Source organism: Nyctereutes procyonoides, unplaced genomic scaffold (assembly GCF_905146905.1).
Source record: "Nyctereutes procyonoides isolate TBG_1078 unplaced genomic scaffold, NYPRO_anot_genome, whole genome shotgun sequence".
In the NCBI taxonomy this organism is placed as follows: domain Eukaryota; kingdom Metazoa; phylum Chordata; class Mammalia; order Carnivora; family Canidae; genus Nyctereutes; species Nyctereutes procyonoides.
Window position 1 is genome coordinate 21,314,053 of NW_026575046.1, and position 27,442 is coordinate 21,341,494.

A 27,442-nucleotide genomic window follows, 5' to 3' on the forward strand; every position below is an offset into this window, starting at 1 on the left:
TCTGCCTTATCTCAAGTCTTGCTCCTGGGATGGAGTCCCGCATCAGGCTCCCCCCGGGGCGCCTGCTTCTCCCTCCGCCTACGTCTCTGCCTCTCTCTGTGCGTCTCTCATGAATAAATAAATATAATCTTAGAAAAGAAAAGAAAAGAAAAGAAAAAAGAAAAGGAGAAAAGAAAGCCGATCTCCGGGGCTAGAGTCCTCAGTAAGACGGGCATTAAAGCATTTACTAAGATATTTGCAGGTGGCAGTCTTTCAGCTGGCATTATGGATATGTGATATTTTTTAAAGAGCTCTATTTAATAATCAAAAGGGGGGAAATGTCTGTATAAATTATATCTCAGAGACGCCTGGGTGGCGCAGTGGTTGAGCATCTGCCTTTGGCTCACAGGGTGATCCCAGGGTCCTGGGATGGAGTCCCGCATGGGGCTCCCTGCACGGGAGCTTCTCCCTCCCGCCTATGTCTCTCTGTCTCTGTCTCTCTTTCCTGAGTAAACAAACAAATAAATAATCTTTTAAATAAACGAATTCTTTCTCTGTCAGAACTTTAGACGCAAACCCAGCTGTATTTCAGGTACGCAGGACCCGAGATAATCTGTACCTACGAGCCGCGGTTTCTCTGGATCCCTAACGCCGGGAGCGCGAGCCCAGCGGCGGGGCGGGGGCAGCACAGCGCCCTTCGCGGAGCCCGACCCCTCCGGCGCCCGCTGGGCTCGGGGCTCAGGACTCGGTGCTCGATGCTCGGTGCTCGGCGCTCCGTGCTCGGTGCTCCGTGCCGGTCCTGGCTGCCCCCCGCGCGTTCCGCTGCCCCCTGTAGGCTCGCGTCCGCCTCGGCGCCCCCGTTTGCACCGCCACGGAGCGCGGTCGCAGGTTCCAGCGAGCAGAGCCCGGCTGGCGCGTCCCGGCCGCGGGGACCCGGTGGCGCAGAGCCGGGGTGTTTCCTGCGGGCTTCGGCCCTCTTCGCTCAGCGGGGCGGGGTGTTTCGTTCGCGGCCCCAGCGGAGCCGGGAAACCCGGGGCCCGCGGGTGGGGCCGGCCGGGGCCCTGGGGGGCCGCCCTGCTCCGGTCCCCGCCGCCGCTTCCTCGGCGCCGCTTTCGCCAGCAGCGTCCAGGTGGGGACTGCGGGGCCTCCAGCCGGCCCCGGGCATCGTCGGGGCCCCCGGGTCGGGCCCTTGCCCCGCCCAGGGCCGCCGGCGCCGGCCTTGTGGTGCGCGCACCTCCCAGCCACCCCCCCACCCCCACCCCAGCAGCCCTCCGGCCGGGACGCGAGCCGCCGGCGCGAGTCGCAGCTCGGACCCGGGCCGGTCTCGCCGCCTCGCCGCGCGTTTGCCAGCGGGGACCGCTTCTCAGCCGCAGCACCGCCGGCCGCAGAGCGCGGGTTCTCGCGGCCAGCACCGCCGCTCGGGCCCCGCTGGCATCTCTCCAGCCCCGCCGACCGGGCCTTGTCAAGGTGCAGTTTCCCTCCTGTCACCGACCGGCTCTCTGGGTGGCGGCTGCGCGGCGCTCGGTCCCCGAGCCGGTCGAGACGAGCCCGCGCGCTCCCTTTCCCGGCGAGGACGGCGACGTCCCCGCCTCCCCCCACCCCCGACCTTAGGACGGGCACTGCTGGAGCCGCGGGGCTCGGGCTCGGGGGCTCCGGATCTCGCCGTCCTCGTCGACTTCTTCCCTTTAGCAAATGTGGGGCGAGGGATGTCTTGGTTGCCGCGAGTCGGGTTCGCTCGGTCCACAGCTGGTACAAATCCGGGAAACCGGCGAAGGACATTTCTCAGCCGCAGCAGATCCCGATTAGGGAGATCAAGGGCTTTGCCACGCCTGCAACACCTTAGGAAAAGGAGTCCACGGGGACTCTGGGCAAATCGGTATTTAATCCTGCCTTGGAGAGTTCTCCCTCCCACCAAATCAATCCCAGTTTAGAGATTAGCATGAGGCTAGGCTAGGAGCTTCAGCTGAGCCCAACTTTTCCAGGTGCAGTGAGTCCCAATAAACCGTGCCTGGGATAGCTAAGATCCCGGGAATTCAATTCAAGAGACAATATGTCCAGATTTTCCAGGACACTGTGCCTGTTTAGGAGGCCTGTCGTTACTCAAAGGTAGCAAATTGTGGTTTGGAAACAAGTGCCCTTGTTCTTGGGTCCCACAGAAGTAGGAGTCTATCGGCAAAACCCATTTTCTCGTCCCGTTTTGCTGGTTTTGTTTAGAATTTCTTGCTATGGAAAGTCCACCTTGGCCATGCTTTTTATTACTGAATCCAGAAGCCCACATCAACAGACTACAAAAACTTCACATTCATAGGAACTTTTGGAAAATTCAGACTTTGCTGTTTTTGATGGTCAGGCTCACAGAAGTCGATGTGTATTTGCTAAAGCCCTTTGTGATCTGCAGCAAGCTCTGGGGTGTTCCGCCTGAGTTATGGTTGCATCCTTAAGCTCTTAGAAGTCGATGTGTGCTGGCCAAGCGATTTTTTAAAAAATCCTACCAATGCTGGATTTGCCAGAGGAAAGACCCTGCCCCCATTTATTAAGTCCCCTGGAAGTTGATATAAATTGGGGAAAATACTGTCTTCTTCGTAGCTACTTCTGTAAATCTAGATTTATCTGCATCTCTGTTTATTATGCCATCAAAGTCGGTGTATATGGACAAAATCTATTTCTTAATCATAATAAGTGAGGAGTTAGAAACGAGAGGTCAGTCAACCATTTATTACACGAAATCCCGTAAAATCGGTACATACCGCTGAAAACAGCTTCTTCATCGTGAGAAGTTTCCGCGGTGCAACAGAGCCTGCCTTGTCTAGTCATTCCTAGCAGTAGGAGTTCTGTTTTTGTAATAGGAAGTTTGAACTTCTTTGTGTTTTTTTATTATAGAGTCCAGTAGAAGACAGCGCCCACTGGCTGAAAAGATTCCTTGTGCACAAATTGCTCCAGGAAACCTTGATTTAGCTATGCTCTTGTTTAATGAGCCTGTCGAAGTCGATGTGTTAATCGTGGCGATGCTGTCTGCCTGTGGAGATACCTTTAGGTGGAACAAATACCGGTTTGGTTTAGTCGTTGCAGCCTTCTCTCAGATCGACCTCCTCTGGGTTTGCGGGTAAGAAGACCGGATTATCGTAGGCCGGCACGATTTAGACCTACTTTCTTTCGGTTTAGAACTTTGGCTTGAAACCTATCCTCTTTTATGCCTTTAACACATTATACTTATTTTTCAGTTTCATTTCGGTTTTTTTTTTTTTTTTTTTTTTTGCCTGTTTCCGCTTTGATTTGATCAGGGGGCGGGTGCTAGGTATCCTCTACCACCTCATCTGTTTCGTTGTGTCTTCTGATTAGTTAGCACCGAGCGTCACCTTGTCCCTGGCCCCGCCCACAAGCCCAGGGGGGCATAAGTACCCGGGCTGTGGTAGTGCTGTCGGCTTTGCCAGTTTAATCTGTGCAAAGCTGAAGACCTCCTGCTCTGAGGCCTCCTTGATGAAACAGCATTTTCTTGGGTGGGTGAAAAAAATCGCATGAAAAAAAGATAAAATTAAAAATTAGAAAAATGAATATCACATGGAATTGTTTACTTTTTGTCACATTCAACAAGTCGGTATACCCTGTGGAAAAACGATTTCCAAAAAACAAAGCGAGAGAGAGAAGAGAAAAACGACTTCCTTGTCCTTCCATTTATCTGATATCGAGATTTAACTTTACATTTGCCACCTCACTGAAAATTGTTGTATAGTATTGAACTCGGTATTTTTCTGTTAATGTCATTTAAGAAATCCTATAAAACCGTGTATTTTCCTTCAAACATTCAACAAGTCGGTATACACTGCGGAAAAACGACTTTTAGCAAAAAAAGAATTATAAATAAAAAAATAAAATTAAATTAAATTAAAAAGGAGAGAGAGAGATGGGAAAGAGAAACGTCTTTTTCCTAGCCAGTTCTGTGAAATCATGATTAAATCATGTGATTGCCACGTCTCTGGAAGTTGATGTATATCTGTGAACTTGGGAAATTTCTGACAATAATGTCAAAAAAAATCACATGAAAAAAACAAAAAAATGAATAAAAATATAAATAATATAAATAAATAAAAGATAAATAAAATAAATATTATATGAACTTGTTTCTTTTTTCTCACATTCAACAAGTTGGTATCCACTGGAAAAACGACTTTAGCATAAAGAAGAGAGCCAGAGAGACATAGATAAAGTGTCTCCTTGTGAGTTCTGTGAAACCATGATTAAATCGTGTAATTGCCACCACTCTGGAAGTTGTTATAGACTAATGAACTTGGAAAATTTCTGCCAATTATGTCAAAAATATCATATGAAAAATATATCAATATTAAAAATAAATAAAATAAAATATTACATGAAATTCTTAATTTTTTTTCACATTCAACAAGTCGGTATACACTGTGGAAAAACGACTTTTAGCAAAAAAATAAATAAATAAAGGAGAGAGATGGAAAAGGTAAACTTTTTCCTAGCCAGTTCTGTGAAATCATGATTAAATCGTGTAATTTCCACCACTCTCGAAGTTGTTGTATGCTAATGACCTTGGAAAATTTCTGCCAATTATGTCAAAAATATCATGAAAAAATATATATAAATATTAAAAATAAAATATTACATGAAATTATTTTTTTCACATTCAACAAGTCGGTATACACTGTAGAAAAACGACTTTTAGCAAAAAAAAAAAAAAGAGAGAGAAAGAGACTTAGATAAACTGTCTCCTTGCCAGTTCTGTGAAATATTGATTAAATCGTGTAATTTCCACCTCTCTAGTGGTTGTTGTATACTCTTGAACTTTTGCGGAAAAACGACTTTTAGCAAAAAAAGAATTATAAATAAAAAATAAAATTAAAAAGGAGAGAGAGAGATGGGAAAGAGAAACGTCTTTTTCCTAGCCAGTTCTGTGAAATCATGATTAAGTCATGTAATTGCCACGTCTCTGGAAGTTGTTGTATATCTGTGAACTTGGGAAATTTCTGACAATAATGTCAAAAAAATCACATGAAAAAAATAAATAAAAATATAAATAATATAAATAAATAAAATAAATATTACATGAACTTGTTTCTTTTTTCTCACATTCAACAAGTCGGTATACACTGTGGAAAAACGACTTTTAGCAAAAAAATAAATAAAGGAGAGAGATGGAAAAGGTAAACTTTTTCCTAGCCAGTTCTGTGAAATCATGATTAAATCGTGTAATTTCCACCACTCTGGAAGTTGTTGTATGCTAAAGAACTTGGAAAATTTCTGCCAATTATGTCAAAAATATCATGAAAAAATATATATAAATATTAAAAATAAAATATTACATGAAATTATTTTTCTCACATTCAACAAGTCGGTATACACTGTAGAAAAACGACTTTAGCATAAAGAAGAGAGTCAGAGAGACATAGATAAAGTGTCTCCTTGCGAGTTCTGTGAAACCATGATTAAATCGTGTAATTGCCACCACTCTGGAACTTGTTGTGGACTAATGAACTTGGAAAATTTCTGCCAATTATGTCAAAAAATATCGTAAGAAAATATATATATAAATATTAAAAATAAAATATTACATGAAATTATTTTTTTCACATTCAACAAGTTTGTATACACTGTGGGAAAACGACTTTTAGTAAAAAAAAGCGAGAGAGACATAGAATGCGGGGGCGTTAGTCCACGTAGACCGAACCGGCCGCCGAAGGGTGTCGCAGGCTCCTTGCAGGGCCCGGGCCAAGGTGCTGGAAGTCCCCGGGTCCGGGCCCACCGCCGCCGCCTCGGGTCGCGGTGCCCTCAGCTCCGTGGCCGTCCGGGCCTGGACGCGCGCGCTCGGCCGCGGTTCTGGCCCCGGCAGGTGGGGCCCGGGGCTCCCGCCCGCACCGCGGCGCCGGTCCCCGCAGGCCTGGGGGCGCCGGCAGGAGGGCGGCTGAGCCCCGGGCAGTGCCCGGGCGCCCGGGGGCAGGAGCGGCTCTGGACCTGCCCCCCGCGAGGCAGCTCCCCCAGCCGCGGCAGGCGGGGATCCGTCGCCTCCGCCTCCCGAGTGGCCCGGGGCAGGGGGGTGGGGAGCAGCCAGAGCAAGAGACCACTTGGCGACGGGGCCGGTTCGGTCTACGTGGACTAACGCCCCCGCATTCTCGGCTGACCCCGACCCGAGATGGGCCTTGGGGTCTTTATGGTGGAGAGCCTTCCTTGACGCTTCCTTTCCTTAATTACTACAGGTTTTTCAGTTAGCAAACACTCTTCCTGTAATCTATATCTTTAAAAATTTTTCTTCTAGGGCAGCCCCGGTTAGCGCAGCGGTTAGCGCCGCCTGCAGCCCGGCGTGTGATCCTGGAGTCGCGGGATCGAGTCCCACATCAGCCTCGCTGCATGGGGCCTGCTTCTCCCCTCTGCCTGTGTCTCTGTCCCTCTCTCTGTGTCTCGTGAATAAATAAAATTAAAAAAAAAAACTTTTCTTCTAGATCTACTGAGAATTTACACAATTCTTTTTTTTTAAGATTTATTTATTTATGATGGACACGCAGAGAGAGAGAGAGGCAGAGACAGAAAGAGGCTCCATGCAGGGAGCCCGACGCGGGACTCGATCGCGGAACCCCAGGATCGCGCCCTGGGCCAAAGTCAGGCGCCAAACCGCTGAGCCCCCAGGGATCCTCAATTCTTATCTTATCCTAATTGCACGCGACGATTAAAGCCTTTTTTCCTTATTCTCAGCTTGCGGCTTTGATTTGGGGCGGGCGCTGTCTGGACCAGAGGAGTAATGGTAGGTTTGGGGCCGAAAGGCACGCGGGAGACTCAGGTCGGAACACTTTAAAATCAAAGAAATGCAAATGAAAACAATGATTACCTTGTGGGAGGTCGGTGTGTGTGTGGGGAGGTGGGTGACACAGTGAAGATTGAGAGCACACTTAAGAGTGATGAGCACTGAGTACTGTACATATTGTTGAATCACTGTTACACACCTGAAACTAATATAACACCACGTTAGTTATACTGGAATTAAAACAAAATTTAAAAATCTGTGAAAACAGTGGGATATAGCTCGACTACTACAGTGGCACACATTAACATTTTTCATTTTATCTAATGTTGCTAAACATAGAGAAAGTTGTAACTCTCAGCCGTTTTGGGAATGGATATGAAGAGCTCTTTGGAAAGGCAATCTGGCTAGTAAACATTCCAATGTGAGCATTCTATGGGTCCAGAAATTCCAATTCTTACAAGCCAGAAATTATAACTTTAAAAACAAGCATGCTTTTCAGTAAAAAAAAAAAAAAAAAGATTGGAAAAAAAGAATCATTGTATAGCTGTACAACCCCCAAACTATGCAGCCCTAGGAAATAAAATGGAAGGTGGGATTTTGAAAAGCTATCCTGGGACTCCTGGGTGGCTCAGCAGTTGAGCGGCTGCCTTTGGTTCTGGAGTGATCCGGGAGTCCCGGGATTGAGTCCCACATGGCTTCCTGCATGGAACCTGCTTCTCCCTCTGCCTATGTCGCTGCCTCTCTGTGTCTTTCATGAATAAATAAATAAAATCTAAAAAGGAAAAGCTATCCTATTACTCAGCTATCAGAAAGGATGAATACCTACCATTTACTTCAACGTGGAGAGAACTGGAGGGTGTTATGCTGAGTGAAGTAAATCAATCGGAGAAGGACAAACATTATATGGTCTCATTCATTCGGGGAATATAAGAAATAGTGAAAGGGATTAGAGGGGAAAGGAGAGAAAATGAGTGGGAAAAATCAGAGAGAGTGATGGAACATGAGAGGCTCCTAACTCTGGAAAACGAACCAGGGGAAATGGAAGGGGAGCTGGGGGGGGTGGTTGGGGTGACTAGGTGACAGGCACTTGACGGGATGAGCACTGGGTGTTATGCTATATGTTGGCAAATCGAACTCCAATAAAAAATATACAAAAAAGAAAAAAAAGAGATTTTATTTATTTATTTATTTATTTATTTATTTATTTATTTATTTATTTATTTATTTAAGAGAGAGAGCACACCCACAAGCAGCGGGGAGTGGCAGGCAGAGGGAGAGGGAGAAGCAGGGAGCCAGTTGCAGGGGCTGGAACCCAGGACTTTGGGATCATGACCTGGGAAGAAGGCAAATGCTTAACCGACTGAGCCACCCAGGTGGCCTGAAATGGAGCTTATTTTATTCTAAAATCCATCTACATTTATTGCACATCAATTTCAATGATAATTTATGAACTCTATAAAATATTCCTTCTTCCTTCTTTTTGAAATCTCCTCATTATTGTCTTGAGAAAATAACTGCCTAGATAATTCCTTGCTGTTTCACATGCCCAAGATTGAAGGATGAACTTGCTCCATCCCGACACACAGAATTGGTGGAACATCCCCATTTTTGAGGTTCAGAAAGGTCGGTTACTAAGGAAACTTTTAAAAATAGGTGAGATGCTGTAATTGACATGTGCTTTCCTTCACAAAATAAAAGGAAAAAGTAAAAGAAATGGGGATCTCATAAATTAAAAGAGATTTTAAGACATCTCGACTATATGTAGTGAATAGATCTGGTCTGAATCCAGGTGATCCCTACCTTGAGACTGATGCTAATCATCTGCAGTCTGGTCACACTGCTGGGTCTCACTGTAGTGGCTTCTTTCTCATGCATCTACAACACTGACTAGCTGCGCCTAACCTCTGGTCGAAATCAGCTGTCACTGTGGTTCAGGCAACTCTTGGGGAAGGTTCTATACCACTAAATCCAGTCTGCTCCATGCTGAGCCCTCAAGGGGAGCATGGATCTTGAGCCTATGTTTGTCCCACTCATACTCAGCTCAGTAGAGCCTTCTGTCTTGAGTATCTTTATCCCATGCCCTTAGATGCAAAGATTCCATGTTGCTCCAGTGAACTCCTTCAGTTTAGCATTGTTGGCTCCCTTGACCAGTTTCCAATCCCCTGCTTCTTCTGTTGTGCACACTTTTATCTTCTTTCATTATTTCTTTATTTCTCCCCCAACCAAATCTCTCTCTCTCTCTCTCTTTCTCTCTCTCTCTCTCTCTCAGCTTCGAGTGCCTGTTCTCTCTCTCTCTCTCTCTCTCTCTTTTTTTTTCCTATTTATTTCTCATTTTACCTCTACCATTGTCTTTTTTCCTCAGCTCATGCAGAAAGACTGTCTTTGGTGGGATCCATCTCAAACATTAGAAATTTTCTTTCCTAGCATGAAATCAACCACTATAGGTAATAGAAGTTGACTGTATCCTCATGGTTTCTTGAGAATACCATGGAGCAGAGCACCTCTGTTCTCCCCCTAAAATGTGACCTTTGCAGAAGCAGGAGCCAGTTCTTTAACTCTCCCTGTGTAGCACCAACCATGAGCACCTTGCTCATGACAGGTGATCAAAATATGCTTGTGAAGCTCTTTAAATTAAACTGACTGTGTTATATTGAAGATTAATGTCTGATCAAGGAAAGGTAGGCTTGGATGTATTGACAAATTTACCAAGAGAAGATCTGAAACTTTTGAAAAGGATACATCCTACATCTTATCCTGTAATAGGATGCGATTTCACTATAGATATGATACAAGGAGGAAAAAGCAATCCACCAAGAGAAAACACACACAAAAAGACATTATATATTTTTTTCATTGATATCATGTCTATACCCATGGCCATATCATCAATAATGACAATAAAAATAATAATTGTAACAGAACAAACTTATTTCAACCAGGGGTATCTAATTACTTAGCCTTTGTTATCAATTTAATCATAAAGGCTAGCTCATAAAATATTACGTTTTACCTCCAATCCACAGATGAAAATATGTGGACAAGAGAGGCTAGGAACTGAGTGTCACATATATGGAAATGAGGGAGGGGTGCCTGGGTGGCTCAGTCGGTTAAGCATCTGACTTTAGCTCTGGTCACTCTTGGATTGGAGCCCGTCCCACTTCTGCCTCTCTGCTCAGCCCGGAGTCGGCTTCTCCATCTCTCTCTGTCCCTCCCCTCCACTCCTGCTGTCTCTCAAATACATAAATAAAATCTCAAAAAAAATATGATGGACCAAAGTTGAACAGAAACTGTGCATCTAGACCTTGACCCCTCCCCATCATTCGCGTTGACTGAAATTCTGAAGCTATTTTAACTTAGACAAATACAAGACCAGGGTGTGAGTCTGACATCTGTCACTGGCCAGCAGTGTGATTTCATGCACACTGAAAGATGTGCCACTTCCCACTCTGGTCATCTGGGTAAAATCTGTAAAATCTGCTGGTGTGTTCCAAGCAGAAGGGCCATGAGAATCAATGGATGTAAAGTTGCGTAGCATATAGGATTTTTAAAATAGAAGAATAACCTCCTGAATAGCATGTATTGACCAAGCCCCTCTACCCAAAGTTCCTTTTAAAACAAATTTTATTTTTTTGTTAAAACAAATTTTATTTTATTAAGATTTATTCATTTATTTATGATAGACCTAGAGAGATAGAGAGAGGCAGAGACACAGGAGGAGGGAGAAGCAGGCTCCACGCCAGGAGCCCGACGTGGGACTCGATCCCGGGACTCCAGGATCGCGCCCTGGGTCAAAGGCAGGCGCTAAACCGCTGAGCCACCCAGGGATCCCCTAAAACAAATTTAATCTTACCAGCGAACGAAGTTCAACTCCACACGAGAGGACTGAATTTTCCCTTAATTTCACCAGGTTCGCGTCTCCTGAAGCACTTTGCATCTCGGGACCCCACGCAGCCTAGCGCCCTCGGGTGGCCCTAGCGCCCCGGGGGGACCCACCCGCGGCCAGGGGGCCCCGCAGCGGCCCGCGCTCCCGGCCGCTCGCTTTCCCGCCCGAGCTCGGCCGCCCCTCGGAGCCGCCCTGTGTCCCCGGCGGGCTTCTGCGCCGACGCTGCCGAGACCTGCCCCCGGAGCAGAGCACCCGGAGGCCGCCGCCCTTGCCGCGGGGTCGCCCCAGGACTCTCAGAGCGTCGCCGTCCTCCTGCCCGGGGCATCGCCCCTCGCCTTTCCGAGGCTGCCCGGGTTGGGGCCTCGGAGCTGTGGCCGCCGCCGCCGCCGCCGCCGCCTGGAGCCAGGATGCCGCGGGGACAGCGCCCCGCCCAGCAGTGCAAGGTCTAGATGCACTGAGCCGTTTACGTTTGTCCTTCATAGACGCTTGGAGACTTTCTCTTAGCTTCCTTACCAAAATTATACGAAAATGCTCAAGTCCTTCTTTCTTTTTTTTTTTTTAATATTTATTTATTCATGAGCGACAGACAGAGAGAGAGAGACAGAGACAGAGAGAGAGTCATAGGCAGAGGGAGAAGCAGGCTCCATACCGGGAGCCAAACATGGGACTCGATCCCGATCCCATGGGACTGGATCCCGGGTCTCCAGCATCATGTTCTGAGCCACCCAGCCACCCACCGCCCCCCCCCCCCATTTTAAATGAGAAACAGAAAGAGAGGCAGATCAACCATACAGTGCCTTATAGAAGAGGTGTCTGTCTTGAACATACATGTTGACTGTTTGGCTCCAACTCCAGCAGGATCAACCGGGACCACTTTAGCTGTCCAGGACACCTCTCACACTCTGGCAAGACATGGCCTGTCCAACTTGGGGGAAGTTGCCATTCCAACCCATTCAAGTGTCCCCTCCCCCAAGGACAATGGACCGAGGAGCACAGAACCATGGTTGTTTCTGGCCTGCTTTGAGCTCAGGAACCAGGGCCTCAGGCCTCATTTCCCAGACAGCAACAGTCAGAGGCATGCTGGTTTTGGCACCTAACTGCCTCTAGGATGTGGCCACAGGCTGTCAAATTTAACAAGTGTGTGGCCTCTGGCAAGATCTGCAACTGTGATGTCCCTAAGAGGGCTCTCAGTTGAGTTTTAAGAATGTCATTCTTGGGATCCCTGGGTGGTGCAGCGGTTTGGCGCCTGCCTTTGGCCCGGGGCGCGATCCTGGAGACCCGGGATGGGGATCGTGTCCCACGTGGGGCTCCCGGTGCATGGAGCCTGCTTCTCTCTCTGCCTGTGTCTCTGCCTCTCTCTCTCTGTGTGACTATCATAAATAGATAAAAATTTAAAAAAAAAAGAATGTCATTCTTCCTTTCAGTGAGTCCAGCAGCTTGTGGATTATAGGGTAAATGAAACCGCCAATGTACGTCCCGCTTATGAGCCCAGCCCTGCACATTATGACCAGTAAAATGTATTTCCTATCCCTGTCTATCCTTTGAGGTTATCTATACATGACACTAAGTTGTTCTAGGCCATTGAGGTTGGCATTGTGATTAGACCTTTTACAGGGGAAGACTTGTGTCAGCCCAGTGGCTGTATCAACACAAGTTAGGATGTACTGTTTTCCCTGACTCACGTAGAGGACCAATAGAATCAATTTGCCAGTCGAAAACTGGTTGGATTCCAAGGTGAATGCATGGTGTATGGAAACTTCCTAGGTCTCAGATGGTAGGAGATCAGGCAAGTTGCTGACGGCCGCTAGGACTTCAGTACAGTCAAGTGGGATGCCAGCTCCCTTCAGTATGTTCCAGTCCACCCAAGCACTGCGATGCCCACTGGGCTTATCAATCCCATGCAACCAATTCTGAACTTTGTTGGGGGTAAAGGCCCTGATCTTTGCTAAGGTGTCTGTCTCAACGTTGTAAGGGGGCAAGGTAGGCCTATGCTCTGAGACATGGAAAACAGTAAATGAGGCAGTGGGGTCCTCTATCCTTTCTGATATATTTTCCCATGATTCTGTTCTCTATAATGGTTTCTGTAAAACTTTCTAGTTGTCCCTAGCCTATTGGGCCACCCAGGTTGTCAAAGCCTTGCAGATAGCCCAATTGACAATGCAAAGGGAAAGAGCCAAGGTTCATGTATACTTATACCATCCAGGCTGCCCTCAATTCAGCCCAGTGGCTGCTTTTACTATTCCCAGTCTCAAACCAGATTGTATCAGTCTGGGGTTGGATTACTACTGCAGTCCAGTGACTAGAATTTTCTCTACTAGAGCCATCTCTATACCAAGCATCTTTAGGAATAGGGTATATGCCTTCCTTTACTTGTGAGGGGGTCTCCATAGGAGGCTGGGGGGGGGGGCATTAAAGGTTTTATATTCTACTGGCCCAAAGATAGCATGTAATTCAGCTCCCAGTGAACTAGTGGAAAGAACACTCCATTGTTGTAAGTAAGCATCATAGAGGCTTGTGCTATGGCAATTGCCAGTCTTGCCAACAAACCATTTAACTACCCCTTTATAGGCAAACCAGTCCAGTCATTTACCAGAAGAGTGGTCATGAAGGGCTCTCCCTGTTAAAGGTCCTTATAGACTCAACACTTGTTCAGTAGGAGAATATCAGATCTTTGCCAGCATTGTGACCAAAAGCCCAATGGAGTTAACTTCCCATGCTGTTCCTGCCGGAATGCCTAATTCATCTAATCTGGTGTAGCAGCCACATCTAGGGTTCAGGGATACCAGGTAGAGGTGTCCTAAGGCCTGTTCTTTTACAACTAATATCTTAGTTTGGTCAAAGGTAGCTTGATGTTCTTCTACCCAATGCCAAGTCACTCCTTTTTTTTTTTTTTTAACCAAATGGTATAGAGAGTGCAGGTACACGAAATATAGTCCTAAAGGGAGACCACCCAGGAGGAAATGTTTGAGAATCAGAGTCATATCTCCAGGAGAGATCCAGAATATTATGCCTCAAGACTACCTAAGTGTGTTACTAAACAGAAAGAAAAAATGGAGAGGGTGCTATGCTCAAGAAGCCTTCAGGTCATGGACTGGTCATCATAGTGGGTTTGTCCAAGAGAGTGTTAGTCTAGTTTACACACTGGGTAAATACAGTTATTATTGGAGAAAGGTAAAAACAAGACCCTGGACATTCTGGCCATAAAAGTTGAACTTAGTAAGAGACTTCTAATTGATTGTATTTTGATTGTACTTGATTGTGTTTTGCGGTGACCTTAGGAAAAGAAGAGAAATTGGTCACAGGGAGGATGAGAGAATGGATCTCAAGCATCATGGATAGATCAGAATCTTTGATGACAAATCCAACAATTTGAAGGCTTACTCCCCTTAGAAATGGTCTGGGAGATATGAATGAGGGTGTTCTTTCCAGGCCAATGCCAAAGGGAAGGAAAGGAAAAGATGGAGAAAGTATTTCATGTTTAAAGTATCAAGCCGTGGGGCACCTGGGTGGCTTCAGCGGTTGAGCGTTTGCCTTTGGCTCAGGTCATGATCCCTGGTCCTGGAATAGAGTCCTGCATCAGGCTCCCTGCAGGGAGCCTGCTTCTCCCTCTGCCTGTGTCTCTGCTTCTCTCTGTGTGTCTCTCATGAATAAATAAATAAAATCTTTTAAAAAATAAAAATAAATAAATTGGAATCTGGGGAGGCTTCTTAAACCTGTTGGTGAAAGACTTTAGCACAAGACATTAAAAACTTAAACAGTAGCCAGTCATATTAGCAAGAGATAATAAAGGGTCAGAAGAAAGTTGTATACCAGTTGACATTGGTCCGCTGGTGACAATCTAATGTGGAATGGGTTTATGTTTCCCAAAAGGGATACCATGAGCAGTCAGCAAAATCAAAACCATACATACCATACATCAGGCAAGTCCGATTGTTTTGGCAAATTTACAGGTTTTAAGTTTGAGGATCCCATTAGTTCTCTCAACCTTGCCTGAAGTTTGAGGAGAATAGGGACAAGGATAATTCCAAGAAGTTTGCAAGGTTTTCATTAAGGTTCATATGATTTGCCTGGTGAAGGTGGGTTCTATGATTACTTGAGACTGGGAAAGATATACCAAGTGGTAAACACATTTTCTAAGACTTTCTTTGCTGCCACGAGGACATCAGCCTGGCAGCAGGGGGAACTTTCCGCCTATCTGGAAAACCACATACAATAACATATTCATAACCCATAAGAAGTGGCAGGTTCAAAAGGTCCAGAAGGAGGTCTGAAGCCTCTGGAATAAAAATTTACAGGATTATGGACTATGTCCCAGGATTATTGCTGGTAGACTGTCTTTGCAAAGTTATGGAAGTTTTCCCACCAATGTCTATTCACAATTTGAGTCACTTTGAATGGACTAGGGTAGGAGAAGGAATGCAAAAACCAAAAAATGGGGTTTGCCAGGGAGTTGGGAAGAACCAAGCTGGTGTCTTGGGTTTCCCATAGCCCTGACTGTTCATTTAATTTTGTTTTTAATTTCTTTTAAAGATTTTATTTATTCATGAGAGACACACAGAGAGAAAGAGGCAGAGACACAGTTAGAGGGAGAAGCAGGCTCCATGCAAGGAGCCCAGCATGGGACTCGATCCTTGGTCTCCAGGATCACACCCTGGGCTAAAGACAGCGCTAAACCACTGAGCCACCAGGGCTGCCCTGTTCATTTAATTTACAACTATTGTTCATCCATTTGAATTTCTCTGATTTAGGAGCAGTGTTGCCACATTACAAAGACATCAAGAAGGCAAAAGCCGGGCACCGAGGGGCCATTTCTTGCAAGAGAATGGACTTATCCACATGTACCGCAATCTTACAAGTACAATGTAAAGAAGTCTTAGTATGACTTATTTGACAATACTTCCTATGGAATTGACATATCAAATAAGCCTAATTTAACATATACCTGCCATTTATTTACATTTCACATAAGCATTGTTTAGCAAACACTTTGAAATGCTGCATGTCAAAAAGACTTCATTTACAATTTGACTTTGAGAAGTTTGTAAAGAATATTTAAGAAAAGGTTTTAAAGTGCTTGTCTAAATAGGACCACAGATTATTATGAAACTTAAAAGTTAAAGAAACTGGGCAGCCCAGGTGGCTCAGCAGTTTAGTGCTGCCTTCGGCCGGCTGACCGAGGGCCCGATCCTGGAGACCTGTGATTGAGCCTCACGTCAGGCTCCCTGCATGGAGCCTGCTCCTCCCTCTGCCTGTGTCTCTGTCTCTGTCTCTGTCTCTCTTTCTCTCTCCCTCTCTCAAATAAATAAATTAAAAAAAATTTTTTTTAAGTTTTTATTTATTTATTCATGAGAGATATGGAGATTTAACTTTAAGTTTGCCACCTCACTGAAAATCTTTGTATACTATTGAACTCGGTATCTGTCTGCTAGTGTCATTTAAGAAATCATATAAACCCGTGTATTTTCCTTCAAACATTCAACAAGTTGGTATACACTGAGGAAAAACGACTTTAAGCCAAAAAAGAATTATAATTAAAAAATTAAATTAAATTAAATTAAAAAGGAGAGAGAGAGATGGGAAAGAGAAACGTCTTTTTCTTAGCCAGTTCTGTGAAATCATGATTAAGTCATGTAATTGCCATGTCTCTTGAAGTTGTTGTATATCTGTGAACTTGGGAAATTTCTGCCAATAATGTCAAAAAATCACATGAAGAAAACAAAAAATAAATAAAAATATAAGTAATATAAACAAATAAATAATAAATAAAATAAATATTACATGAACTTGTTTATTTTTTCTCACATTCAACAAGTCGGTATACACTGTGGAAAACGACTTTAGCATAAAGAAGAGAGCCAGAGAGACATAGATAAACTGTCTCCTTGCCAGTTCTGTGAAACCATGATTAAATCGTGTAATTGCCACCACTCTGGAAGTTGTTGTGGACTAATGAACTGGGAAAATTTCTGCCAATTATGTCAAAAAATATCATATGAAAAAATATATAAATATTAAAAATAAAATATTACATGAAATTATTTTTTTCACATTCAACAAGTCGGTATACACTGTAGAAAAACGTCTTTTAGCAAAAAAAAAAAAAAGAGAGAGAGAGAGAAAGAGAGAGACTTAGATAAACTGTCTCCTTGCCAGTTCTGTGAAATATTGATTAAATCGTGTAATTTCCACCTCTCTAGTGGTTGTTGTATACTCTTGAACTTGTGAAATTTCTGTCAGTGTCAAAAAACTCACATGTAAAATTAAAAAAATAAAAAATGAGTATCACATGATCTTGTTTATTTTTTCTCACATTCAACAAGTCGGTATACACTGTAGAAAACGACTTTAACATAAAGAAGAGAGTGAGAGAGACATAGATAAATCGTGCCATCACTCTGGAAGTTGTTGTAGACTGATGAACCTGGAAAATTTCTGCCAATTATGTAAAAAATATATGAAAAAATATATCAATATTAAAAATAAATAAAAAAATATTACATGAAATTCTTTATTTTTTTTCACATTCAACAAGTCGGTATACCCTGTGGAAAAACGGCATCTAAATAACAAAGTGAGAGAGAGAAGAGAAAAACGACTTGTTTGTCCTTCCATTTATGTGATATTGGGATTTAACTTTACATTAGCCACCTCACTGAAAATTGTTGTATACTATTGAACTCGATATTTTTCTGTTAATGTCATTTAAAAAATCCTATAAAACCGTGTATTTCCCTTCAAACATTCAATAAGTTGGTATACACTGCGGAAAAACGACTTTTAGCCAAAAAAGAATTATAAATAAAAAATTAAATTAAATTAAATTAAAAAGGAGAGAGAGAGATGGGAAAGAGAAACGTCTTTTTCCTAGCCAGTTCTGTGAAATCATGATTAAGTCATGTAATTGCCACGTCTCTTGAAGTTGTTGTATATCTGTGAACTTGGGAAATTTCTGCCAATAATGTCAAAAAAAAATCACATGAAAAAAACAAAAAATAAATAAAAATATAAGTAATATAAACAAATAAATAAATAATAATAAATAAAATAAATATTACATGAACTTGTTTATTTTTTCTCACATTCAACAAGTCGGTATACACTGTGGAAAACGACTTTAGCATAAAGAAGAGAGCCAGAGAGACATAGATAAACTGTCTCCTTGCCAGTTCTGTGAAATCATGATTAAATCGCGTAATTGCCACCACTCTGGAAGTTGTTGTAGACTAATGAACTTGGAAAATTTCTGCCAATTATGTCAAAAAATATCATATAAAAATATATATAAATATTAAAATAAATAAATAAAATATTACATGAAAATCTTTATTTTTTCTCACATTCAATAAGTCGGTATACCGGTGGAAAAATGACTTCTAAAAAAAAAAGTGAGAGAGAGAAGAGAAAAACGACTTCTTTCTCCTTGACAGATTTCTGAAATCACGATTTAATCGTCTAATTGCACGTCTCTGGAAGTTGTTGTATACTAGTGAAATTGGGAAATTTCTGCCAATAATGTAAAAAAAAATCACTTAAAAATAAATAAATAAATATTACATGGACTTGTTTATTTTTCCTCACATTCAACAAGACGGTATACACTGTGGAAAAACGACTTCTATAAAAAATGAGAGAAAGAAGAGAAAAACGACTTCTTTCTCCTAGACAGATTTGTGAAATCACGATTTAATCATGTATTTGCCATCTCTCTGGAAGTTATTGTATACTAGTGAACTTGGGAAATTTCTGAAATAACGTCAAAAAAATCACAGAAAAAAAAACAAAAAATAAATAAAAATATAAAAAAATAATATAAAAATAAATAAATAAATAAAATATCACATGAACTTGTTTATTTTTTCTCACATTCAACAAGTCGGTATACACTGTGGAAAAACAAATTTTAGGGGAAAAAATAGGAGAGAGCGAGACAGAAAAGAAAACCTTTCTCCTTGCCAGTTCTGTGAAATCATGACTGAATCATGTAACTGCCATCTCTCTGGAAGGTATTCTACACTAGTGAGCTTGCTACATTTCTGCTAATAATGTCAAAAAAATATCACATGGACTTGTTTATTTTCCCTCACATTCAACAAGTCGGTATACACTGTGGAAAAATGACTTCTAAAAAACAAGTGAGAGACGAGAAAAACGACTTCTTTCTCCTTGACAGTCATGTGAAATCATGATTAAATCATGTGATTACCACCTCTCTGGAAGTTGTTGTATACTAGTGAACTTGGGAAATTTCTGCAAATAATTTCCAAAAAAATCACTTGAAAAATCAATGAATCAATGAATCAATCAATAAAAATATCACATGAGCTTGTTTATTTTTTTCTATATTCAACAAGTTGGTATACACTCTGGAAAAACAACTTTTAGCAAAAAAAAAAAAAAAGATAGAGGCAGAGAGAGTGAGAAAAGAAAATATTTTTCCTTGCCACTTCTGTGAAATCATGACTTAATCATGTAACTACCTCCTCTCTGGAAGGTATTCTACACTAGTGAGCTTGCTACATTTCTGCTAATAATGTCATAAAAGATATCCCATGGACTTGTTTATTTTTCCTCACATTCAACAAGTCGCTATACACTGTAGAAAAAATGACTTCTTTCTCATTGCCAGTTCTGTGAAATAATAATTTAATCGTGTAATTGCCACCTGTCTGGAAGTTATTGTATACTAGTGAACGTGGAAAATTTCTGAAATACTGTCAAAAAAATCACATAAAAAAAATAAATAAATAATATATGAATAAATAAATAAAATATCACATGAACTTGTTTATTTTTTCTCACATTCAACAAGTTGGTATACACTGAGGAAAAACAAATTTTAGGAAAAAAAAAAAAAGGAGAGAGAGAGAAGAAACCCTTCTTTCTCCTTGCCAGTTCTGTGAAGTCAAGACTTAATCATGTAACTGCCACCTCTCTGGAAGGTATTCTACACTAGGGACCTTGCTACATTTCTGCTAATAATGTCATAAAAAATACCACATACACTTGTTTATTTTTCCGCACATTCAACAAGTTGGTATTCATTGTGGAAAAAATTACTTCTTTCTCCTAGCCCATTTGTTCTGTGAAATCACATTTAAGCTTCTTTTCTGCAACCTTAGTGGAAATGGTTTTATACTGGTGATGTATCTTTCTGCTAGCAATATCATAAATATTACCACATGGATTTGTTTACTTTTCTTCACATTTAAGAAGTCTGTATACAGTGGGGAACAATTTCTTAATCCTTGACAGTTCTATGGGGATCCCTGGGTGGCCCAGCGGTTGAGTGCCTGCCCTCGGCCTGGGGCGTGATCCTGGCCTGGGGCGTGATCCTGGAGACCCAGATGGAGTCCCACGTGGAGCTCCCTGCATGGGGCCTGCTCATCCCTCTGCCTGTGTCTCTGCCTCTCTCTCCCTGTGTCTCTCATGAGTGAATAAATAAAATCTTTAAAAAGAAAAAAAATCCTTGACAGTTCTGTGAAATCATGCTTAAACTTCATTTTTGCAACCCCAGTGTAAATGGTTTTGTACTGGTCAACACGTTATCTTTCTGCTAACAAGCTTTCTACTCCCACTTCCCGTCCTCAAATCAATCCAATGCATTATAAGGAAACCTTTACTTTGTTTTGTTTTGTCTTGTTTTTTTTTTTTTTTTTTCATGGTAAAGCAGGGTGTTCTCCCTGGAGCAAAGTTTCCTCAAGGGAGATGTTCCCTACTCCCTCCTCAGTCCCACTCTGCCCATCTCACTTTTCCTTTTATGGGAATACAGGGGCACACCTCTGCTGAGTTGTGAAGTCTCAGATTTACTGGCCACTTAATCCCTGGACAACCAGTTTCTTTTTTTTTAAATTTTTATTTATTTTATGATAGTCACAGAGAGAGAGAGAGAGAGAGAGAGAGGCAGAGACACAGGCAGAGGGAGAAGCAGGCTCCATGCACCGGGAGCCCGATGTGGGAATGTGGGATTCGATCCCGGGTCTCCAGAATCGTGCCCTGGGCCAAAGGCAGGCGCCAAACCGCTGCGCCACCCAGGGATCCCTGGACAACCAGTTTCTAAACTCCAGGGCCTGAAACTAGCATTCTTCTGTTGGTCATCCATGACACATAATAGCCCTCTGACTCCTCTGACCATCCCTTAGCCTGATTCCACTATTCCCTTTGCCCCTTTCCCTAACCACCAGGACTGGCAGCCATTCAAGCCCCTACCCAAGGAATTGGCAGCTCCCTGGGATTGTCCCAGCTCCCCAGGACAATCATTCCTATGCCACTCTGGTGGTCCATTGGGACATTAAAATCTCAGTCTTGGGGATCCCTGGATGGCTCAAAGGTTTAGTGCCTGCCTTTGGCCCAGGGCCTAATCCTGGAGACCCAGGATCCAGACCCAGGATCAAGTCCCACGTCCCCCTGTGGGGAGCCTGCTACTCCCTCTGCCTGTGTCTCTGCCTCTCTCTCTCTCTCTCTCTCTCTCTCTCTCTCTCTCTGTGTGTGTGTGTGTGTCTCATGAATAAATAAATGAAATCTTAAAAAAAAAAATCTCAGTCTTTTTTCCCCTATTAGATACAAGGCCCAAGTCACTGTCATTCCCGGAAATCCCTCTCAATTCCCAAAGGGAAAGTCCTTCTACTTATAGGGCATTTCTGATATGATAATCAAAGATGTATAGTCCCATTGGGATGTAACCTTTGGAACCATTCACTTCAAATGGCCTCCTCTGACAGTGGACCCCCTGGTTCTTTGTTTCCTTACTGTAGGCATGGATGCATTAACAGGATGCCATGCCACATGAAATAAATAAGCTCAAGCTCTTTTACTTCCTAGTGGGACTGCCAAATGGATGTCTGTGATTCCTCTTCTCCAGTCAAGATGGTGAACACTCTTTACAATGCCTTAAACAGAACACTGAAGGCCTATGCCTGGTCATTAAAGATATGCTTCAGACAAGAGTCATTAGCCCAAAAGCTTCCTTTTCAGTCACCCCGTTTGGCCAGTATTTAAGCCACCCACTAATGCATGACACCTCATGGATTAAGGCTCCAATTCCTAATATTATAGAACTGACTGAGGACATGCAACAGGCCCAAACAACATCCTCTGCAGTCATTGACCTAGCTAGTATGTTCTATTTTGTCCCCACTGTGTGGGAATCCCAGGCCCAATTTTCTTTCACTTTTAAAGAGACTCAGTATACATTTACTCAGCTCCCAATGGGAGGTTTAAATAGTCCTGTGATTGCACATAATCTCTGCTATCAGGTTTTGTAGGAATTAAATACCTTACAATGGGAAAGATGCCATTTTGGCATTATATTGATGACACTATGCTGAGGGACACTATGACATTATTCCCCCTAAGGAGGCAGGATAGGCAGATTTGCACTATTACATTTACACCTCACATTTATGCAGGCCCACTTTTATCTGTCAAGTTTTCATAATAAAAGGCATTTGGCTGTGTTAATCCTCTGTGGGAAAATTGAAAAAGGCATATGCTTCTAGGAATTATGTAATGTAGGGGCTCCTGGGTGGCTCAGTCAGTTAAGCATCCAACTCTTTATCTCAGCTCAGGTCGTGATCTCAAGGTTGTGAGGTAGAGCTGAACATTGGGTTCTGTGGTGGGCGTGGAACCTGTTTAAGAATCTGTCTCTCCCTCTCCCTCAGTTTCCCTCATCTCTCTAAAGAAAAAAAAAGTTATGAAATATATTTATAGATTTGCAAATTTGAAGAATGCTGATGTAACACTCATGTCACAATTACTTCTTAGTAGTTTTCATTAAAAATTAAGGTTCCAAAGGGTTAAGAATTCTAAATAATATGTAATTAAACCTCCTGAAAATAATAAGGGAAGCATCTTCATATGCCAGTATTCTCAGTAAAAAAAGATGTAAAGAATGCAAGTGCATTTTTTCTTGAGGGAAAAGAAGGTAATTTTGTCTGAAAGTAAGGCTGATTGTTTAAAGAAGCAAAACACAACAAAATTGGAATGTAGAAAAGAATATTGGAGAAAGATTATAGAAAAGGAATCTTTGTTTTTTTCTTTTGTTTTAAAGATTTTATTAGTTTATTTATGAGAGACACAGAGAGGCAGAGATGTAGGCAGAGGGAGAAGTAGGTTCCCTGTGGGGAGCCTGATGTGGGACTCAGTCCCAGGATCCCAGATCCAGACCTGAGCCAAGGGCAGATGCTCAATCGCTGAGCCACCCAGATGCCTCAGAAGAGGAATCTTTGAAAAACAATTTTATTGTGTGGTCAAACTGGCTAAGATTTAAATTAATTTACTTAAAAATGAATTTTAATATCAAAAGTAACCTGGCGCAAAATTAGAATTTGGTTTTTCTCTCTCTTAAAAAGGACAGTTTTCGGGATCCCTGGGTGGCGCAGCGGTTTGGTGCCTGCCTTTGGCCCAGGGCGCGATCCTGGAGACCCAGGATCAAATCCCACATCGGGCTCCCGGTGCATGGAGCCTGCTTCTCCCTCTGCCTGTGTCTCTGCCTCTCTCTCTCTGTGTGTGTGACTATCATAAAAAAAAAAAAAGACAGTTTTCCTGGAATTTTGGGTATGCTTTTGATAACAGAATGTGTACATTTTCTTTACACAATTTTAAAAGTTTTGATAAATTACTTTTAGTACATAATATTTAGTTATTCTCAATCAAGAAGGTGAACAAAAACTTGTAAATATTGGGGCAGTCTGCGTGGTTCAGCAGTTTAGCACCTGCCTTCAGCCCAGGGCATGATCCTGGAGACTTGGGATCGAGTCCCACGTCAGGCTCCCCACATGGAGCCTGCTTCTCCCTCTGCCTGTCTCTCATAAATAAATAAATTAAAAAAAAACTTGTAAATATTCTGCTAAATAATACACCCTACATATGTACTTTTTCAGTGTGTAACATTGAAATAATCCATTTCCTTTATTCACATGGTTTTGCAAACTGGGGAGTAAATAAGGATACAAACACAGGAAAACTTCTTAAACTGGTAGGATTAACAAATTACAGCTATGTTTAGTGATAAGCCAATGATTGACCCTGACCCTAGTCACAGCAAACTCAAAAGTAGCTCTTCTTCAGAAAAGTGTGGTAGAGGGTGCATGGAAGTGATACCTTATTGTCCCTATGGTGGTCTATTTGAGGTGATTTTTAAAAATTGCTAAGCTATATTACTAACTCATGACAAAAAGTCACTAGTCAAAAAAAAAAAAAGTAACTAGTCAAAATTTAAAGCAAAATGGGTCTGCACGTGCCTTTCAAAGCCCCGCTGGTCATAGTTAGGAGGGAACTGCTCCCTGTATGTGGGGCACACCTTCCAGTGACTTTCAACATCTTCTTCCAATTCACTCTGATCCTAGGTGAGAAAGAACATTAATTCACAGAGGGGGCACTTCTCCTGAAGGTCAAAGCTGGAATCAAAGCAAAAGCCTGTTGGGTTTTTTTAAGATTTTGTTTATTTATTCATGAAAGACAGAGACATAGGCAGAGGGAGAAGCAGACTCCATGCAGGGAGCCCAAAGTGGGACTTGATCCTGGGACTTCCACTCCCACTCCGGGGTCACACCGTTGGCCGAGGGCAGGAGCTAAACCACTGAGCCACCCAGGCGTCTTGCACAAGCCTGTTCTGTGCCCACACTAATGCTGACTTGGAGGATCAGGAGCTCTGGGTACATTCTCACCTTCTTTACTATTCTCAGAGTCTTCTAAACCATCAGGCTCACTAGGATTTCCTGGAGACTGGCTGCAGACATATCTTCCAGTCCCCAAGAAGGTACTTTCACGGGTGGCCTTCAGGGTTCATCTGGGTAAAAACCACCATCTGCCCCGTCTCGGGTTCCCTGTGTTACAGACGGGTTACCATCCTGCAGGACTGGCTGTGTATTTGGCACAGCAGCGACAGGACCAGTTTGCTGGGAGCAGGTGTTGAGATGCTCTGAGATCTGCTGAGGACCCCGGGAATTCTGACCTTCCGTTTTTCCTCTCTGCTTGATTTTCTAGTCTCCTTTTAAGTTCCTTCTCCCTGGACAGGTTTCCCAAATGTGAAGTTAGACCACTTTTGTCTTTGTCTTTCTCTGCCAGTTGAAGTTTGTAAACGTCCTCTACTTCAGTTGGTGCTCCTTTTGTATTTCCTGCGATCTTCCCTTGCTCTTTCCCGTAGTTCAGCTCCATGCTCCCAAGTTCATCAGCGTATTTATTGAATTTTGTTTTCTCATTCTGCAAGAGTCATTTACCTTTGTTATATTTTTCTGTCTGGTCAGCAATTTCTTTGGTCACATCAGAGATTTGCCCCTTTGTTACAATGTCCGAATCTGTCTCCCTGCAGATAGGGGCGGCTTTCTATCTACAGTAAAGCCCGCGGAAGCTGGGCCTGTGTTTATTGAGGCGCCACTCACTTTTTTGCTGATTCCCAATTTTCTTTGTGAAGACACTGTTGCTATTGGCTAATTGGTCTGGAGGTTTATTTATTTGTTTTTGGAGGCTCTGGCATTCCTTGATTTTTTTCTTTATAATGATCTGCTGCCATCTGAAGGCAAAGCTTCAAATCTTCAACCTCTCAGTTCGAATTTCAGTGTATCAATCTTTCCCTTGTCTTTTTTTTTTCATAACATTTAGTTTTTCTGCCATTGCATCAGCCAACTGCTTTTTTTTTTACTTTCTCATTTTCCAAGTGTGCACTCACTACGTAGATCTGTCATTGTTTTATCTTGCAGTTTTACAGCATCACTAAGTTTTTTGGCCAGAAAGACAACTTCTTGCCAAATTGCCTGAACCTGTCCCTCTGCTTTATGAAGTTACTCCTTTTAAAATATTTTTTGGGGGGATCCCTGGGTGGCTCAGCAGTTTGGCGCCTGCCTTCAGCCCAGGGTGTGATCCTGGGGTCCTGGGATCGAGTCCCACGTCGGGCTCCCTGCATGGAGCTTGCTTCTCCCTCTGCCTCTCTGTCTCTCATGAATAAATAAATAAAACCTTTTAAAATATATTTTTTTCCGGGATCCCTGGGTGGCGCAGCGGTTTGGCGCCTGCCTTTGGCCCAGGGCGTGATCCTGGAGACCCAGGATCGAATCCCACATGGGGCTCCCGGTGCATGGAGCCTGCTTCTCCCTCTGCCTATGTCTCTGCCTCTCTCTCTTTCTCTCTCTGTGACTATCGTAAATAAATTAAAAAAAAATTAAAAAAAATATATTTTTTTCCTTACTTGAGGTTGGAAACAAGAAAGCCCTTTGTGGATTTTCCATTTCAGCCAAACAGAACGATAGTGCTCCGATCTCTTCTTCGAAATGAGTAATCATGCTTTTTTTTAAAAAAAAGTTTATTTATTTATTTTTAAAAGATTTTATTTATTTATTCATGAGAGATAGAGAGGGAGAGAGAGAGAGAAAGAGAAAGAGAGAGGCAGAGAGAGAAGCAGACTCCATGCAGGGAGCCTGATGTGGGACTCAATCCCAGGACTTCAGGATTACGCTGTGAGCCAAAGGCAGGCGCCCAGGCAGGTGCTAAACCACTGAGCCACCCTGGGATCCCCAAAAGTTTATTTATTTAAGGAATCTCTATACTCAATGGGGCTCAAAGTTACAATGCCAAGCTCAAGAGGCATACACTCCCCTGACTGAGCTAACCAGGTGCTCCTTAGTAGTCACGCTACCTTCATTCTCATCTAAATTCCTTAAAGTCCCCATCTCTGACAGGGACTTGGTATTTCCTGTTTCAGTATTCTTCAACTGTACTTATAAAGTTCCTTTCATCCTTCTCCATCTTCAACTGACATTCCGGTTGTTCTCTTTCATATTCTGCCTTCCTGAGTTTGCCCTTTAAACTGTCTAATTCAATTTCTTTTTCAGTCGCTTTGTGTGTCACTGACACTGTATCTTCCTCAAGCTGGAGAGCTTTGGATGTAGCATCATTGTATCTCTTCTTAAATTCTTCATTTTCCATTTTTAAGTTTATGGTACTTTGACAAGACCCCCTTTTTCTGCTTGCAGTTGGCCACATCTTTCTTTCTGATGGTTAATAGTTCTTATTCTTTCATGGTTTTCTCAATTTTCAACTTAAGAAATCCAGCTTTTTAGTTCCCATCACCATGCCAGAATTTCCATCATCTTCCATAGTAAGTAACTCTTGAATTGGAGAAGCTTGAATCTGGAAGCTGTACTCCTTCCACAAAATTCACCCTCCTGGATAACATAACAGAACTGATAACATTCTCCATCATCATTTGGAAGGAATTATCCTGCAATTAGCAAATGCTAATACACAATTAATTGTTGATCCTTCTAAGTAATATTCAGGCATAGGAGACCATAAAATTGTGTAGAATCACAAGTAGTACTCCATCCAACCTTGAATATACCAATCTTTTGAATGTGGATGGATGTACGGAGTTAAGGTGTAATGACATTCGAATTATGCAGTGAAAGATAATTCTTGGCCACATTTTGAAAGATGACATGGGCAAAGTTGCAGTCTACAAGGGGACATCTTGAAGGGGTGTCATTGTGAATACTTTGAGGGACTCCGGGACACAGGGAGCAATTAGAGAGGCTTCTGAATCCATACCATCATCAACGACCAAACCTTTTCCACCACCACTGCCTCCCTCCAACAACTGGCTACACTTTGCAAGTTTCTTTAACTTTTTTTTTTTAACATTTTTAAAAATTGGGATCTCTGGGTGGCTCAATGGTTTAGCACCTGCCTTCAGCCCAAGGCATGATCCTGGAGTCCTGGGATCAAGTCCCACAACAGGCTCCTTGCATGGAGCCTGCTTCTCCCTCTGCCTGTGTCTCTGCCTCTCTCTCTCTCTCTGTCTCTTATGAATAAATAAATAAAAACTTAAAAAA

The 27,442-nt window shown here is 42.9% G+C and overlaps 1 pseudogene; it reads right to left on the bottom strand.

Annotated features, from left to right (window-relative positions):
- Nucleotides 1-23,820: 23,820 nt before the first annotated feature.
- LOC129509958 (tax1-binding protein 1-like) lies at nucleotides 23,821-27,096 on the bottom strand (annotated as a pseudogene).
- Nucleotides 27,097-27,442: the final 346 nt, after the last annotated feature.